General features: G+C 48.9%; 1 protein-coding gene and 1 non-coding gene across 2 annotated transcripts in view; one reads left to right on the top strand and one right to left on the bottom strand.

Annotated features, from left to right (window-relative positions):
- AHCYL2 (adenosylhomocysteinase like 2) overlaps positions 1–14,009 on the top strand; it is a 217,310-nt gene that overhangs the window by 87,083 nt on the left and 116,218 nt on the right. The gene's annotated exons all lie outside the window — the stretch shown is intronic.
- Positions 10,315–10,453, bottom strand: LOC132576731 (U6atac minor spliceosomal RNA). Its single transcript, XR_009555782.1, has one exon. It is a non-coding gene; the product is annotated as a U6atac minor spliceosomal RNA (small nuclear RNA).

Genomic DNA, 14,009 nt, shown 5'->3' with positions numbered 1-14,009 from the left:
CAACAAAAGCATTACAGTACCAAAACAGTGACCAATTAAAACTTGTGAACACTATAACAGTTAAAACATTATTTAAAACAATTTGGCGCTAACGTTAAGATTTCAGTCTCTTCAGCCTTCTCGAGTATCCTCATACCTTGCTGTCCATTAAAAGCAAGTTGAAACAAAGCTGTCTCGCTGAGCCTTGCGGAACTGGGCAAGGTCCCGCAAGGCTCTTGCTTCTTACGGGAAGTTGGTTCCACAATAGGGGGCCGCTGTAGAGAAGGCTCTTTCAGCGGTGGTCTTTCCATCTCGCCTCCCTCGGCCCAGGGAATCGATAGCAGGATTCTGTGACCCAGATCTGAGTACCCTCTGGGGAACTACTGGGAAGAGACAGTCCCTAAGGTAGACAGGGTCCTCGGCCATATAGGGCTTTAAAGGGTAATAACCAGCACCTTGTAGCGAATCCGGTACACCATCGGCAGCCAGTGCAGCTCCCGCAGACCAGGCTGTATGTGCTTCACACGCGGGAGCCCAATAAAAGCCCTAGCCGCTTGCATTCTGCACCAGCTGTTGTCTCCGAATTTGAAACAAGGGCAGCCCCATGTAGAGGGTGTTACAGTAGTCCAATCTCAAGGTGACCGTAAGCGTAGGAAGGAAGAGACTAACTTTCTTGCCCGCCTAAGATGGAAAAAGGCGGATTTGGCAGCGGCTGCTATCTGGGCCTCCATTGTCAGTGAAGGTTCCAGTAGCACCCCCTGGCCTTCCGACCTTGGGCGCCGTTGCAAAAGCTGGCAGGGGGATTCCACCCCCCCCCCCCCCGCCAGAAGAAACTTTGATTAAGGCCAAGTCATTTCCCTTCGATGTGAAACTTGGGGGTGAGCGTGGGGAGGAGGGTCGGCTGATAAGATAGGCCTTGGAATCTGCCATCTGCTTTCTCGGAAGTCTCCCGCTGAAGCATTGGCAAGGAGGAAGCAAGATAAAACTCAGGCGGCAGACGGAAATAAGGCAAGATTGTTATTTTTAGCCCAATGGAGTATGGGCGCTTTTGTTCTGGAGGCCAAAGGAGTAGCAGGCTTTTTCTTTGACAGAATCAAGCAGCGAGGATGTATTTTTTTTTATAGTCTAAAGAAAGAAAAATGAGATGACTTTGTAGAGTCATAAAAAAAAACACCCTGATTTAATCTGCAGGTGATTTCAGTGCTCCAAAGCAGCACCTCCTTTCTTAAAATTGTCATCTAGGATTATACTGATTTCGCCTGGAAGTAGAACCAGGAGGCCGCTCAAGTTCACAGCCAACTTACAGCGAACCTGTAGGCCAGGGGTGGCCAACGGTAGTTCTCCAGATGTTTCTTGCCTACAACTCCCATCAGCCCCAGCCAGCAAGGTCAATGGCTGGGGCTGATGGGAGTTGTAGGCAAAAAACATCTGGAGAGCTACCTTGGCCACCCCTGCTGTAGGGTTTTCAAGGCAAAGGATGAAAAGAGGTGGTTTGCCATTGCCTGCCTCTGCATAGCAACCCGGGGCTTCTTGGTGGTCTCCCATCCCACGTACTAACAGGACTGACCCTCCTTAGCTTCCGCGATCTGACAAGATCAGATTAGCCTGAGCCATCCAGTTCAAAGCAAGAGACGAACAGAGGTGGTTTGTCACTGCCTGCCTCTGTGTAGCAACCCTGGGCTTCTTGGTGGTCTCCCATCCCACGTACTAACCAGGACTGACCCTCCTTAGCTTCCACGATCTGACAAGATCAGATTAGCCTGAGCCATCCAGTTCAAAGCAAGAGACGAACAGAGGTGGTTTGTCACTGCCTGCCTCTGTGTAGCAACCCTGGGCTTCTTGGTGGTCTCCCATCCCACGTACTAACCAGGACTGACTCTCCTTAGCTTCCGTGATCTGACAAGATCAGATTAGCCTGAGCATCCAGTTCAAAGCAAGAGACGAACAGAGGTGGTTTGTCACTGCCTGCCTCTGTGTAGCAACCCTGGGCTTCTTGGTGGTCTCCCATCCCCACGTACTAACCAGGACTGACCCTCCTTAGCTTCTGCGATCTGACAGATCAGATTAGCCTGAGCCATCCAGTTCAAGGCAAGAGACGAACAGAGGTGGTTTGCCACTGCCTGCCGCTGTGTGGAGCAACCCTGGGCTTCCTTGATCATCTCCTATCTGAGAAGTGGCCAGACCTGACCCTCCTTAGCTTTCAAAATCCAATGAAGATGGGCTAGCCTGCACCATCCAGGCCAGGGCGAGAGAAGAACAGAGCTGGTTTGCCATCTGCTTGCCTCTGCCCTAATAACCCTGGATTGCCTTGGTGGTCTCCCATCCAAGTGCTAACCCAGCGTTCCCTCTAAGCTGAGTTTGTGTGATCTAGCTCGCAATTTTTTTTTAGCCTCCAGCTCACCCATTTTTGTCTTGGCTCTAGAGCAAGCTAATTTATGCAGTAGCTCACCACTTTAATGCCAAGTAGCTCACAAAGTAGAATTTTTGCTCACAAGACTCCACAGCTTAGGAAAGGAAAGGTCCCCTGTGCAAGCGCCAGTCGTTTTCTGACTCTGGGGTGATGTTTGCTTTCACGACGGTTTTCACGGCAGACTTTTTACAGGGTGGTTTGCCATTGCTTTCCCCAGTCCTCTACGCTTTCCTCTCTGCAAGCTGGGGACTCCTTTGACCCACCTCGGAAGGAGGGAAGGCTGAGTCAACCTCGAGCCAGCTACCTGAAAACCCAGCTCCTGCTGGGGATCAAAGTCAGGTCATGAGCAGAGCTTAAGACCGCAGTAACTGCCGCTCTAACACTCTGCGCCACAGAGGAGCTGTTCTGGTCGCCGCATCCTCAAAAAGGATATTATAGCATCGGAGAAAGTCCAGAAAAGGGCAACTAGAATGATTAAAGGGCTGGAGCACTTTCCCTATGAAGAAGAATGGTTGAAACGCTTGGGGCTCTTTAGCTTGGAGAAACGTCTGACTGCGGGGGTGACATGATAGAGGTTTACAAGATAATGCATGGGAATGGAGAAGGTAGAGAAAGAAGTCCTTTTCTCCCTTTCTCACAATACAAGAAACTCGTGGGGCATTCGATGAAATTGCTGAGCAGACAGGTTTAAAACAGATAAAAGGAAGTACTTCTTTACCCAAAGGGGTGATTAACATGTGGAATTCACTGCCACAGGAGGTGGTGGCGGCCCACAAGTATAGCCACCTTCAAGAGGGGTTTAGATAAAAATATGGAGCACAGGTCCATCAGTGGCTATTAGCCACAGTGTGTGTGTATATATAATTTTTTTGCCACTATGTGACACAGAGTGTTGGACTGGGTGGGCTGTTGGCCTGATCCAACATGGCTTCTCTTATGTTCTTAGGGGCTCCATCCACAACTTAGAGGGAACAGCTAACCAAGACCAACCCGACATAGTTTCTGAGATCTGATGAAGAGTGGTGCGAGCTTAACCATCTGGGTCACAGCCAGACCCTCCTTCTCTGGCACAAGGACGTCTCCAATTGGCTGTCCCCTCGGAAGCATTTTGTTTCACGACGGACACACGATTGTCCTCGTTCCACAAAGCCACTCCTGTCCAGGTGTTAAAGCTCTGGGTGCTGAAACTTTTAAGGGTTGGAGTGGTGCTAATTGCTAAAAGAATTTTTGAAATTGCCAACACTGTGTTTTCAAAATCCTCCTCCAACTGAAGTCGCGAGCATATCAAAAACTGCTCACAATGAATCAGTGTAAAATTCATAGAATCAGAGTTGGAAGGGACCTCTAGGGTCATCTAGTCCAACCCCCCCCCCCCTCTCTCTCTCGGCTTGACTTCGCGAACGAAGATTTAAGAAGGGTGCAGTAGTCCACGTCTGCTGCAGGCTCCGCTGGTGGCTGACAAGACCAATGCGGGACAGGCAGATCCGGCCACAGAGGCTGCAGGGAAAAGTCTGATTTGGGGTTGGTGCTGTAGCAGTGCGATTCTTTCTCAATCTCTTTTGTCCTCAAGACCAGCTATGCGTGCATTCTCAAAGGAAGAGACAGCCTGGTGGATGGTTGTGCCTCCATGCTTTGCGATCTGAGGCTAGGTCAGACCACTGGTGATGGTTGATGCGACAGGTGCCAAGGGATTTCTTCAAGGAGTCCTTGTACTTCTTCTTTGGTGCCCCTCTATTTCGATGGCCGGTGGAAAGTTTGCCATACAGAGCAATCTTGGGAAGGCGGGTGGTTTTCCATCCTAGAAATATGTCCTGCCCAGCGCAGCTGCATCTTCAACAGCAGTGCCTCGATGCTTGTAACCTCCGCCCTCTTGAGGACTTCAGTGTTGGTCACAAAGTCCAACCCCCTGCACAATGCAGGAAACTCACAAACAGGCAATGAATGTCTCTTGACTTGACTGGGAGGCCAAACTAGCTCGATTTCATCACTTATTTATTTATTTATATTTTGACTTATAGCAGATCTCAGAAGCTAAGCAGAGTCGGCCCTGGCTAGTATTTGGTTGGCAGGCAGTGGTCAACCACTTTGGAATATCTCTTGGCTTAAAAACCCACAGGATCCCCATAACTCAGCTACGACTTCATGGCACTTTCTACCCCCCCCCCCCCCTCCCTCATGTGTGTTTTAACTTTGTTTCAGTGGTTTGCATGACGGTGTTTTAAAATTCTTTTTAAGGAGTGTTTTAATTATGCAGATTTTAAATTCTGTTAGCCGCTTCGGGTCCCGATGAGCGCTGGAAAGTGGGGGCCCACAAATGCTGTCTAAAATGCACAAACCACAGCGTCCATGTAGGGGTAGATTTGCTCACATGCCTATTGTCCAGCAGAGGGAGCAACAAACCCGTCAGTCACATACCCCAGCGGCCTTTGGAACAGAAGTCTTGCCGTCTTTCCAGAAGCCAAGGCTTTCCGAAGCTAATTTCAAAGACTGCCTTATTGGTCTCAGGCCAGGTGCGCTTGTTTGGCTGCTGGGAACCTGCTGGGCCTTTGCTTTGGTGACATGAACTTTTAATGCTATCAGGCCCAAAGCTCCGTGAGAGCAGACTTGTCCTTTTGCGACACTTTGGGGGAAAAGAGGGGGAGAGAGAGGGAGGGAAAACACCTCCTTGACTTGGCCCTATTGACTCCCAGTGTTGGCTCTCCTGGTGACGTCACCTGGGGATTGTGCGTGGGGCCAGCGGTAAATCAGCCACAAGCCCAACACCGTGAGGCCAACCCGTCGTAACAGGCTGCAGTCGGAAGCTCCTTTCTAGAGTCCCCCTGGAAGGTTAAAGCTCCTTGCAGGAGACGCTGAGATCGGCGCCTGCCCCAGCCCCGCGTTTCCAATCCTGCCTGTTTCATTGACGGCTCAGGGACTCGCTGGAAAGAGGGTGCAAGCCCCGTGAAGTTAACCACAGCCTGGACTCTTTGGCTTTTGCGCCTCGGCATTGCCGGATCAGCTCTGTAGATCGGTGGCGGCAGCCCAGCCAGAGTCCCCCAGAATTTCTGAGATGGAGAAGTGGGACAGCAGTGCGGGGGCTGCAGCTTTTCACATGCCAGACTGGATGGTGAGTGTGCCGCCATTTGGTTCCGTTTCGGGAGCAGTTGGTGGCATTTTGGTGCAATTGCAGTTTAGCATCGTGGTGAAGTGTGGGGGCTCTTATCTGGGAGAACCGGGTTTGATTCCCCCACTCTCCACTCGCACCTGCTGGAATGGCCTTGGGTCAGCATCACTCTCACAGAGCTGTCCTTGAAAGGCAGCTTCTGGGAGAGCTCTCTCAGCCTCACCCACCTGACAGAGTGTCTGATGTGGGGGCAAAAGACATAGGAGATTGTAAGCCGCTCTGAGTCTCTGTTTCAGAGAGAAGGGCGGGGTATAAATCTGCAATTCTTCTTCGTTTTAGGGACGGGAGGCTATGTTTTTGGTTTGGATGCAGGAAGGGATGCCCTTATTCTTGCTTTGTGCACCTTTATGCTGACCTCCTTTACTGGCTTGTAAACGTGGAGATGTCGGCTTGCTGCCCCACCCTCCCTGTGGAGTCTCCTTCTTTCTAATAGCCCCCTTCTTCATTGAACTGGAGACCAAGGAGAATTGCAGCTAAAGGTGCAAGATGGGTGTATGCGTTATGCGACATCAAGTCACTTCTGACTGGCAGTGAGCGTCTGAATTAATAACCTTCAAGACATCCTGCCTTGTACAGCCTTGCTCAGGTCTTGCAAACGGAAGCCTGGGGCTTCCTCGATTCGAGTCGATCCATCTCGGATTGAATCTTCTTCCCCTTTTCCTCCTGCCTTCAGCTTTTCTTAGCATTATTATCTTTTCCAGTGATTCTTCCCGTAATGGGACCAAAGCACGGCAGCCTCAAATTAGTCATTTTAGCTTCTGGGAGAGAATTGTTGTAATTGGTTTTATTATGGTTTTATTGTGATTTTTATTTCTATTTGCTGTACTCCGCTCTGAGCCCCCAATGGGGGAATGGGTGGAATATAAATAAAGAAATAATAATAATAATTATTATTATTATTCAGGCTTAAGTTTGGTGCAGTGGTTAAGTGCGTGGACTCTTATTCAGGAGAATTTGGTTTGATTCCCTACTCCTCCACTTGCAGCTGCTGGAATGGCCTTGGGTCAGCCATAGCTCTTGCAGGAGTTGTCCTTGAAAGGGCAGCTTCTGTCAGAACTCTCTCAGCCCCACCACCTCATAGGGTGTCTGTTGTGGGGGAGAAAGGTAAAGGAGATTTTGACCGCTCTTGGACTCTGAGATTCAGAGTATAGGGTGGGATATAAATCCAATATCATCATCTTTATCTTCTTGATTTGCTCTAGAAACCACTTATGTGTCTCTTTCACAGTCTGTGGTATCTGTAAAACTCGCCTTTGACCCCACATTTGCTGAGATGCAGCAAGGGAAGCAATGAGGTTTGGGGTGATCGTGAGGGGGGTAGTGGCAGTGGTGGGAGATGGAAAGATTGGCGCAGAAACTGTCTTCTGCTGAAATGTTGTTTAGGCAAGCCCTTTAGAGATGGATGGGAACATCTACGCAAGAACACACTGGTCGTGAAGCAGCTCCCCTTAAATTCCTGTGGGATCTGCGCAGGAGAATATCCTAGTGGGTTACGTGCTGTAGTAACTGCAGGGCGGGGTGAGGGGTGGCGTCTGGATTTTCTATCACAAACCCCGAAATCCGTCCTGCTGTAGCTGCCGTTGCAAATTCCTTTAGCCACAGGACACCTGGAACGCCGGTTTGGGGCTACCTGTTTTTTTGCCGAAGGATCTTCTGTGGATGCAAAGCTGCCTTCACACCGGTGGTCTGGTCTGCTTCTGCCCCTGCAGAGATGACACAGCTTCTGTTTTAAGTTTTCTTTTGTCGCTCAGTCTTCCTCATTTGCTCCAAAATAGGAGTGCCTCTCCGCTGGTATTGTGCCTTGAAGAAGAGCATTTGGGCCAAGCTCTACTTGACATGGGTGCGCTTGGAACTGTTTCCACCCGAGCTCTTCACCTCCGGGGGCTGCTGTGTTCCTTTTGAACAGCGGCTCCTTGAAACGCTCCAGACTTTGTTCTGTTGTAACCAGTGAGTGGGGGAGAAATATATATATATCATTGCAAGAGCAAATTGATTCATGCTTTTAGTTGCAGATCAATGGAGAATGTTCTCTTGAGAACCACTCAGCCATGGTACTTTTCGTAGGACTTCAGAAGTCCCATCTTTCCCACCTGCCTTACGCCTTTGTTGTCTTCATTGAGGCTTATTTGAAAGCTCTTCTTTGCCATTCAGAGCAATTTTTACAAAGAGGGCAGGGAAGAAGAGATGGTTAATTGATTACACTTGGAGCCTAAAGAACCCTTTGGTTGGACTCCTTTCTTTTGCTTTTTATGTTATCCCATTTGTTGCCAGCTCCAGAAAGCATTCTCCAAAATCCTCTCTTTTTGTGGCTGCGTATTCCTGACCACAAAAAGCTCGCTGGAATAAATCTGAAGTTTTAACCATTGCTGGGACTCTTTCTGGACAGCTTTTTTGCATTTTATTAGCTTCAGAACGGGAAGTTTTCCTTGGGAGTCTAGACGCCCAACAACACAGTGTCAACTTTTCTGCGGTCAGATACTAATTGTGGTTGGGGATTTCGTAACTTGTGGTTAGTTTTTTGGGAACTGTTTTATCCAGGCTGTAGTTCTTTCCTGTCTTTAAAAAAAAGCACAGAGTGATTTAAGCATAACCTGTGGCGCAGAGTGGTAAAGCTCCAGTACTGCAGTCCAAGCTCTCTGCTCACGACCTGAGCTCGATCCCAGCGGAGCTGGGTTCAGGTAGCCAGCTCGGGGTTGACTCAGCCATCCATCCTTTCGAGGTCGGTCAAATGAGTCCCCAGCTTCGCTGGGAGTAAAGTGTAGGGGACTGGGGAAGGCAACGGCAAACCACCCCATCAAAAGTCTGCCGTGAAAACATCGTGAAAGCAACGTCACCCCAGAGTCAGAAACGACTGGTGCTTGCACAGGAGATTACCTTTACCTTTATCTCGTAACTTTTGGTCAGTTTTTTGGGGACTGTTTTACCCAGGCTGTAGGTCTTTCTGTAGTTCTTTTTAAAAAGGCACAGAGTGATTCAGTCATAACTAGGATGTGTGAACCTGACCTTTCTTGGCGTGCCCCTCCTTTCTGAAGTGAGCCGGCAGCCATTGAGAGGAGAGGGCTTTTTCTTTGTAGGGGCACTCTGATTCACATTAGTATTTATTTTATTTGTGTCCCACTTTTCTCCCCAATGGGGACCCACAGCAGCTAACGGTATCGGCCTCGTCTCCATTTTATCCTCACAACAACCCTGCAAGGTAGCTTGGGCTGAGAGTGTACTACTGGCCCAAAGTCACTCAGTGAACTTCTGTGGCAGTGAGGATTTGAATGTTAAAACAGATAACAGGAAGTCCATCTTCACCCAAAGGGTGATTAACCTGTGGAATTCACTGCCACAGGAGGTGGTGGCAGCTACAAGCATAGCCTGCTTCAAGAGGGGATTGGATAAAAATATGGAGCAGAGGTCCATCAGTGGCTATTAGCCACAGTGTGTGTATATATGTTTGTGTGTATATATACATAATTTTTTGGGCCACTGTGTGACACAGAGTGTTAGACTGGATGGGCTTTTGGCCTGATCCAACATGGCTTCTCTTATGTTCTTATGTGACACAGAGTGTTGGAGTGGAGGGCCATTGGCCTGATCCAACATGGCTTCTCTTATGTTCTTATGTGACACAGAGTGTTGGACTGGATGGGCCATTGGCCTGATCCAACATGGCTTCTCTTATGTTCTTATGTGACACAGAGTGTTGGAGTGGAGGGGCCATTGGCCTGATCCAACATGGCTTCTCTTATGTTCTTATGTGACACAGAGTGTTGGACTGGATGGGCCATTGGCCTGATCCAACATGGCTTCTCTTATGTTCTTATGTGACACAGAGTGTTGGAGTGGAGGGGCCATTGGCCTGATCCAACATGGCTTCTCTTATGTTCTTATGTGACACAGAGTGTTGGACTGGATGGGCCATTGGCCTGATCCAACATGGCTTCTCTTATGTTCTTATGTGACACAGTGTTGGAGTGGAGGGGCCATTGGCCTGATCCAACATGGCTTCTCTTATGTTCTTCTGTGACACAGAGTGTTGGACTGGAGGGGCCACTGGCCTGATCCAACATGGCTTCTCTTATGTTCTTATGTGACACAGAGTGTTGGACTGGAGGGGCCATTGGCCTGATCCAACATGGCTTCTCTTATGTTCTTCTGTGACACAGAGTGTTGGACTGGAGGGGCCATTGGCCTGATCCAACATGGCTTCTCTTATGTTCTTATGTGACACAGAGTGTTGGACTGGAGGGGCCATTGGCCTGATCCAACATGGCTTCTCTTATGTTCTTATGTGACACAGAGTGTTGGACTGGAGGGGCCATTGGCCTGATCCAACATGGCTTCTCTTATGTTCTTCTGTGACACAGAGTGTTGGACTGGAGGGCCACTGGCCTGATCCAACATGGCTTCTCTTATGTTCTTATGTGACACAGAGTGTTGGACTGGAGGGGCCACTGGCCTGATCCAACAGGGCTTCTCTTATGTTCTTAAGTGACACAGAGTGTTGGACTGGAGGGGCACTGGCCTGATCCAACATGGCTTCTCTTCTGTTCTTATGTGACACAGAGTGTTGGACTGGAGGGGCCACTGGCCTGATCCAACAGGGCTTCTCTTATGTTCTTAAGTGACACAGAGTGTTGGACTGGAGGGGCCATTGGCCTGATCCAACATGGCTTCTCTTATGTTCTTCTGTGACACAGAGTGTTGGACTGGAGGGGCCACTGGCCTGATGCAACGTGGCTTCTCTTATGTTCTTATGAACCTGGGGTTACCCATATTACTGACCACTGCACCACACTGGCTCTCACCAAAACAGCAGCATTGTCTTGTGTGTATGCAGGTTGTACAGGTTGCTAGGACATCTTCCGTCCTTCTCAAGAGGCTTGCTGACTTCCTCTCCTTTTCTCACACAACGTAATGTTCACAGAGAAACCGACCTGAGCTTATCTGCCAGGCATCAGGCTAAAAACTGGTTCATTCTCCCTGAGCTTTGTGTTAACTGGTCATGATTTTGTTTGCTCAGTCTGCTATCTCGAAAGGTTGCTTTGAAACGATAAGGTGGGGTTACGGATATCTTGAACATGCAGTCCAATAAAACAGGGGTGGCCGACGGTAGCTCTCCAGATGTTTTTTGCCTACAACTCCCATCAGTCACAGCCATTGGCCATGCTGGCTGGGGCTGATGGGAGTTGTTGGCAAAAAAACATCTGGAGAGCTACCTTGGCCACCCCTGCAATAAAAGAATTAGCTAGCTTTCACCCCTTTGGCATGACTACCTTGCTTCTCCCCCCCCCCCCCCCCTTCCACTTGCTGGCACGCAGAGAGAGGCTTTATGGCTATCTTGGTCTCTGTGAGAGCTAGTTTGGTATAGTGGTTAAGTGTGTGGACTCTTATCTGCGAGAACCGGGTTTGATTCCCCACTCCTCCACTTGCACCTGCTAGCATGGCCTTGGGTCAGCCATAGCTCTGACAGAGGTTGTCCTTGAAAGGGCAGCTGCTGTTAGAGTTCTCTCAGCCCCACCCGACCCTCACAGGGTGTCTGTTCTGGAGGGGGGAAGGGAAAGGAGATTGTGAGCCGCTCTGAGACTCTTCAGAGTGGAGGCGGGATATAAATCCAATATCTTCATCTACCTCACAGGGTGTCTGTTGTGGGGGGAGAAGATAAAGGAGATTGTGCCACTGAGACTCTTCGGAGTGGGGGGCGGGATATAAATCCAATATCTTCATCTACCTCACAGGGTGTCTGTTGTGGGGGGAGAAGATAAAGGAGATTGCGAGCCACTCTGAGACTCTTCAGAGTGGAGGGCAGGATATAAATCCAATATCATCTTCTTCTTCTTCTTCTTTTCTTCTTCTTCTTCTTCTTCTTCTTCTTCTTCTAAGAAGGAGGACCGTGATGTGTTAAGTTCACTGCTGTAGCAGGTTCTAGGTGAGTGTCTGGAGCTGCTACCGTCCTCAGGAGATCCTTTGAGTGAATACATGCTGCTCTCCAAATGAATATGAAGATAAGAACATGAAGCCATGTTGGATCAGGCCAATGGCCCATCCAGTCCAACACTCTGTGTCACATAAGAACATAAGAGAAGCCATGTTGGATCAGGCCAATGGCCCATCCAGTCCAACACTCTGTGTCACATAAGAACATAAGAGAAGCCATGTTGGATCAGGCCAATGGCCCATCCAGTCCAACACTCTGTGTCACATAAGAACATAAAAGAAGCCATGTTGGATCAGGCCAAAGGCCATCCAGTCCAACTCTGTGTCACACAGTGGCCAAAAAACCCAGGTGCCATCAGGAGGTCCATCTATGGGGCCAGGGCACCAGAATCCTTCCCACTGTGCCTCCCTTAGCACCAAGAATACGGAGCATCACTCGCCCCAGACAAAGAGTTCCAACAATACTCTGTGGCTACTAGCCACTGATGGGCTTCTGCTCCATAATGTTTATCCAATCCTCTCTTGAAGCTTTGTATGCTTAGAGCTGCCGCCACCTCCTGTGGCAGTGAATTCCACATGTTAATCACCCTTGGGGTGAAGAAGGACTTCCCTTTATCTGTTCTAACCCAACTGCTCCATATTTTTATGCAATCTCCTCTTGAAGCTATGTTTGTAGCCGCCACCACCTCCTGTGGCAACGAATTCCACGTGTTAATCGCCCTTGGGGTGAAGAAGGACTTCCTTTATCCGTTTCTACCCTGACTGCTCAGCAATTTCATGTAGTGCCCAGGAGTTCTCATATTGTGAGAAAGGGAGAAAGGTACTTCTTTCTCTACCTTCTGTTTCCCCTGCATAATCCTCTATTGTGTCTTTTGCATGAATGTGTTTTGTTAAATATTTGCCTTCCTTTCCAAATGATCCCGGCAGCTGATAGCCCATTACAACAGAGTGACAAAAAAAAAAAAATCTGAAACCATTTTAGTAGCAACATAAAGACCGTTCTGAACCTCTCTACCCACAGTACTCTTGGACAGTTCAGATGTCGTAGGCATTTCTCAGTGCCCAGGAGTTTTCTTCAATGACATGTGCCGTGTGCCTCCCTTTTGGCTGACGGTCTTTTGAAGAAGATCCTTCCATAGTTCTTGTGGCCACTACTGAAAAGGCCCTGCTGCTTGCTTCTGCACTAGACTTGACTGGACTGCCCGGGGGGCGGGGGGGAGTGAATATGAATCTAAGTCCATTGATAGGCTCTGAGAAGGATCAGGGATCCTAAGAGATGTAGTTTCTAGAAATAACCAGAATATATTTGAGCATCAGGCTGCTTTTGAGGATGCAACAAAACTCCATGATGCATAGTTGTTACGCTGATGGACTGTTTTGCAGTAGTCTTTTCAGTAGGTACTGGGCTATGGGGTTGTTGTGATGGTTGTCAGGGCTCTTTTTTGTAGCAGGAATTTGGGGGGCGGGTTGTCCTTATGGTAGGCCCTGTAAGCTCTTGGGGATTGGCTACATCATAAGCTTTCTCACAATACAAGAACTCGTGGGCATTCAATGGAATTGCTGAGCAGTCAGGTTAAAATGGAATAAAAGGAAGTCCTTCTTCACCCAAAAGGTGAACATGTGGAATTCACTGCCACAGGAGGTGGTGGTGGTTACAAGCATAGACAGCTTCAAGAGGGGATTTAATAAAAATATGAGCAGAGGTCATCAGTGGCTATTAGCCACATTGTGTGTGTGTGTGTGTGTGTATTTTGGCACTGTGTGATACAGAGTGTTCGACTGGATGGGCCATTGGCCTGATCCAACATGGCTTCTCTTATGTTCTTATGTGACACAGAGTGTTGGACTGGAGGGGCCACTGGCCTGATCCAACATGGCTTCTCTTATGTTCTTATGTGACAAAGAGTGTTGGACTGGAGGGGCCACTGGCCTGATCCAACATGGCTTCTCTTATGTTCTTATGTGACACAGAGTGTTGGACTGGAGGGGCCATTGGCCTGATCCAACATGGCTTCTCTTATGTTCTTATGTGACACAGAGTGTTGGACTGGATGGGCCGTTGGCCTGATCCAACATGGCTTCTCTTATGTTCTTATGTGACACAGAGTGTTGGACTGGAGGGGCCATTGGCCCGATCCAACATGGCTTCTCTTATGTTCTTATGTGACACAGAGTGTTGGACTGGAGGGGCCACTGGCCCGATCCAACATGGCTTCTCTTATGTTCTTATGTGACACAGAGTGTTGGACTGGATGGGCCATTGGCCTGATCCAGCATGGGCTTCTCTTATGTTCTTCTGTGACACAGAGTGTTGGACTGGATGGGCCACTGGCTGATCCAACAGGGCTTCTCTTATGTTCTTATGTGACAAAGAGTGTTGGACTGGAGGGGCCACTGGCTGATCCAACATGGCTCCTCTTATGTTCTTAGGTGACACAGAGTGTTGGACTGGAGGGGCCATTGGCCTGATCCAACATGGCTTCTCTTATGTTCTTAGGTGACACAGAGTGTTCGACTGGATGGGCCATTGGC

The sequence above is a fragment of the Heteronotia binoei genome, chromosome 8 (assembly GCF_032191835.1).
Source record: "Heteronotia binoei isolate CCM8104 ecotype False Entrance Well chromosome 8, APGP_CSIRO_Hbin_v1, whole genome shotgun sequence".
Classification (NCBI taxonomy): Eukaryota; Metazoa; Chordata; class Lepidosauria; order Squamata; family Gekkonidae; genus Heteronotia; species Heteronotia binoei.
The sequence above is the reverse complement of the archived record's forward strand: the minus strand, read 5'-3'. Positions and strand labels throughout refer to the sequence as shown.